This window comes from Miniopterus schreibersii (assembly GCF_964146895.1).
Source record: "Miniopterus schreibersii genome assembly, chromosome: X".
NCBI lineage: Eukaryota > Metazoa > Chordata > Mammalia > Chiroptera > Miniopteridae > Miniopterus > Miniopterus schreibersii.
Window position 1 is genome coordinate 91,209,884 of NC_138104.1, and position 4,655 is coordinate 91,214,538.

The window sequence follows — 4,655 nt, forward strand, 5'->3', positions numbered from 1 at the left end:
AATGGGAATGGAAACAGACCAAATGGATCAACTAAATGAAATGCAAACTTTAATGAACAGCCAATTCATAGTTTGCTGAGTGAGCACCTAGAAAAAGACTCAAACTAATACAATAGCATCAGATTAAAATAACCTGCTCCAACCTCTAACAGTGGCACTGTTCCTTGAAAGGGGACTAGGAATGTTTATAGAGCCAATTAACAAGGATTCCTCCCCTGCATCAGGTCAGGATGGGCATAATAGGGTTTATTGTTCTAGTTGTCTTGTAACTTTTTTGATTTTCTTTTGTTTTGTTTTTCTGGCCCATGGCAGAGCAAGATTCCTTGTTAATGAACATTATCTGACACACAACACACACACACACAAAAAAAAACTACCATGCAATCTGTCATACACAGAAAGGGGTATACAAAAGTATATTGTCAAAGAATAAATAGCAGAAAGAATAACATACCTATGTCGAGAGTAAGCTATAAATATTACCAAGAGTTTTCTAAGTTTCCTCTCTTCTAGATTTTAACATCCTCCTAACAATTATCCTGAACTTTTAGTCAACTATATCCTTGCTGTTTCAAATAGCTTTATTGCATAGGAAAACTCTAAAGGGCTGCATAAAAATGAAATCATCCACTACTCCTTTCTCATTTGTGGTTTTACTCATCCTTGCGTTATGATTCACTCTTATTGCTGTATTTAATTTTAATTCACTAAGCCTGATTTGTGTGCATTATCCCATTATAGAAATGTATGCTAATTTATTTATCCACCTGACTCTGGATAAGCTTTCAGGTGGTTTTCAGGCCGCTGCGCCATTCTTTGGAAATCACTGTGGATGCCCTTTCACGGGCCTTTCCATTCCGATTAGACTTGGAACCGTTCCCTCTTTAGAAAACTTTATAATTCTATGTTTAATCAACGCTGGATTGATCGTGCAATTACTCTGAGGGAAGCCTTGTTTTCCGCGTTCTTAGTCAGCAGTTTACTGTAGCCCTTGAGAATTTACTGACATCACCCTCGATCATTCATTTGGAAAAGCTCCGAAGTGAACGCGGCAATCGCCATGAGCTGGCTCCGAAGAGCATGCTTTTCCTGACAGTCCCAGCGCCCAAGCCTCTCACCTACTGGGGGGGTTATTGAAAATATTTTGATAGCTTTAGACCATCACAGAAGAATTTCTTTCTCATGACAGTATGTTGGTGTCTGTCCCCTAAGAATCTGAAACTGAGAGGCGGTGGAACAAGAAGAGAAAGTGCGCTTCTTCCAAATCCGTGAGGCGGTCACTCAGCCCAGGGTCCCCTCGAAACCGACCCGGGATGCCAGCCTTGACTGCGCTGTGGGACGAAACTGCACTTCTCCTGAAAGCAGAAGCGATAACAAACAGAAACACAGGACGCGCGGGCAAATTTGCGCTTCACACAGAGAGTGAGCACCTTAGTAGAAGCCATGCTAACCCAGTATTGGCAACCACTCCTTCTGAACATACTCACTGTCCAAACTCAGATGCGATCAGCGAGGCTCTGTGCATTGTCCCCGTCACCCCTCTGGCTTTTCTGCCAACCGGAGCCTCAGGGTTTCCCGCAGCCGCGTGACGGGGCCGAGGCCGCCTGCGCTTCGGAGCTCAGTCCTCTGCGGGCCTGGGCCCCGTCACCGCATCTGCTCCCTCGTGTCGTAGCAGGACGCTGTCTCCCAGCCAGTCCCTGCGAGTCCTGGGGCAGGAGCTCTTGCTAAGGAGGAGCCGCTCTGTCGCCAGGTTTGCAGGGGGACTGTCCCCAGAGGGCAAAGCGTTCAGCCTCGGAGCAGGGCCTGCCAGAGGCTGAGAGGGTCAGACAGCTGGGGGGCGGGGCCTGGGGCTCGGGGCTCGGGAGCTGAGCGGCCCCCAAACACCGCGAGACCCGGGGGCGGGCGCCTTTTGATCCTCATCCGCTGCCATAGCCGCCGCCCGCCAGCTCGCCCGGACCGTGGCCTGCCCAAAATGGCGCCCAGCGCTTAGGCCACCTTCCTCTCTGCCGCCGCCTCCCTTCGCCAGCCTTCTAGAACTTTCCCGCCGCAGCCGGGCCGCAGCGCGCGACACCCGAGATGTCTGGCCCCGCGAGCGCCACGCGTGGCCCAGAGCAGCAGCCGGAAGCCGAGGCCGGGGCGGAGGCAGCCCCGGGTCTGCCTTGGAGCGCGCAGTCTCGAGGGGGCCTGAGGTGGCCCGGAGGCGGCGACAGTGCCGGGGACGGTAGCGGCCCGCTCCTTCACAGCATGGACCGTCCCGACACGGACTCGGACACGGACACGGAAACGGAGGGTGAAAGCATCGTTTCTGAAACCACGGAAGACAGTTCCGAAGCCACAGGCGAGTACTGCGACCGCGAGGAGGACGGGGACGAGGCGGCGGGAGGAGCGCGCGCCCCCCAGCCCTTATCGGATGAGGACCGGGCCCTGGAGGACTGGGTGTCCTCGGAGACCTGTGCCCTGCCCCCGCCGCGCTGGCGCGTCCTCACTGCCCTTCGCGACCGGCAGCTGGGCTCGAGCGCCCGCTTTGTGTACGAGGCCTGCGGGGCGAGAGTGTTCGTGCAGCGCCTGCGCCTGCAGTACGGGCTCGAAGGCCACAGCGGCTGTGTCAATAGTGTCCACTTTAACCAGCGTGGCACCCGGCTGGCCAGCAGCAGCGATGACCTCACAGTGATAGTGTGGGATTGGGTGCGCGAGCAGCCGGTCATGGCTTTTAATTCCGGCCACAGAAATAACGTGTTTCAGGCCAAGTTCCTTCCCAACTGTGGCGATTCCACCCTGGTCACATGTGCCCGCGACGGGCAGGTGCGCATAGCGCAGCTGCCTACTCTGCCACACAGCAGGGTTTCTAAGCGTGTGGCCCAGCATAGGGGCGCCTGCCACCGGCTGGCCCTGGAGCCAGACTCCCCGTTTAAGTTCCTGACTTCGGGCGAAGACGCGGTCGTCTTTGCCATCGACCTCAGACAAGACCGCCCGGCTTCAAAATTGGTGGTCACCAAAGAGAACGAGAGGAAAGTGGGACTGTACTCCATCTTTGTGAATCCTGCCAACACTTACCAGTTCGCTGTGGGTGGAAGAGACCAGTTTGTAAGAGTTTATGACCAGAGGAAAATTAATGAGGCTGAGAATAGCGGGGTACTCAAGAAATTCTGTCCCCATCACCTGGTGGACTGTGATGCCAAAGCGTTCATCACCTGCCTTGTGTACAGCCATGATGGCACAGAGCTCCTGGCCAGTTACAACGATGAAGATATTTACCTCTTCGACTCCTCTCAGTGTGACGGAGCCCAGTATGTGAAGAGATATAAGGGACACAGGAATAATGCCACAGTCAAAGGTGTCAATTTCTATGGCCCCAGAAGTGAGTTTGTGGTGAGCGGTAGTGATTGCGGCCACATCTTCCTCTGGGAGAAATCATCTTGTCAGATCGTGCAGTTCATGGAAGGGGACAGGGCAGGTAACATAAACTGTCTTGAGCCCCATCCTTACCTACCTGTGATGGCGACCAGTGGCCTAGACCATGACCCCAAGATCTGGGCCCCCACAGCTAAAGCGACCACTAAGCTCTGTGGGTTAAAGAATGTGATTAAGAAAAACAAGCAGGATCGAGATGGAGAGGGCTCGGGCCACACCAACCGGTTCAACAGTCAGATGCTTACGTTCCTCATGCATCACTTCACACGAAGACGTCACTCAGGTCACCGGCGTCGCAGGGCAGCTTCTGGAGTTGGAGGCATGGATGAAGAGTCGGATGAGTCTTCCAGTGATTCAGGTGGATCCCAGGAGGAAGAACCCCAAGACCGTCAGCAGAACCTGCCATCCTGAATGCCTGGTACCTGCTCCAGCTACATGTCACCTCAGTAGGCTGGACTTTAAGTTTGAAATTCAGTTTAACTGTTAGATTTGCCTTTTGTCTTTTATTTTCTCAGTACAAACCTTTGTTCATCTCTTTCCTGTACTTTCCTTCTTTTTCACACTTTTCCTCCCTCATTCTTTTTCTCTCACTTAGTTTCCTTACCTCTTATTTCTGTCTGAATGTATGTGCAATATACTTATGACACTTTTTCTTTGTTCTTTTATGGTTTACCTCTAAAGATTCCTAATTCAGGAGAAAATATTAATGGCCTTACTGAATCTATTTTCTCATTTCTGACACTCTGAAAATTAACAAGGTTTTTTTCATCTTAGTCACTATATATTATTAAGGTCTTAAGTTGAGCTAAAAATTTAAAATGAGTTTATTTTTTAAAAGTCAGTTAAAAAAGTGTATGCACACACATAGGCATGCATACACACACAGTCACTCATAGAAAAGAAAGGAAATGGTGAGAAAAAGTGGTTAGATAAATTGCTAGCAAGATAATTTATTCGTGTAAAATTAATAACTTGGGGTTGGTCCCATTTTCCAAATCTATATGTTAATATTGATTAATTTGAGTAGTCTAGATAGTAAAGATGAAATTTAATCACATCCCATTGTTTACTCTGTACTTTGAATTCTTATGCAGTTTCATGGCTGAGACCTCCCAAACGATTACTTTGCATGAAGTTTTCTTGGGACAACCATATCCTAAAACATAACAGCTAGGAATAGAAGAATTCCTCATATTTGAAAATATATGTTTGAACTAACTTTAAGAATAACTTCATGTTGCAAT

At 49.8% G+C, this 4,655-nt stretch overlaps 1 pseudogene across 1 annotated transcript; it reads left to right on the forward strand.

Moving 5' to 3' along the window:
- The first annotated feature begins 2,076 nt into the window (after window positions 1–2,076).
- On the forward strand, window positions 2,077–3,822 carry LOC308551071 (DDB1- and CUL4-associated factor 8 pseudogene; annotated as a pseudogene). Its single transcript has one exon. The product of its transcript is annotated as a DDB1- and CUL4-associated factor 8 pseudogene (transcript).
- The last annotated feature ends 833 nt before the right edge of the window (window positions 3,823–4,655 follow it).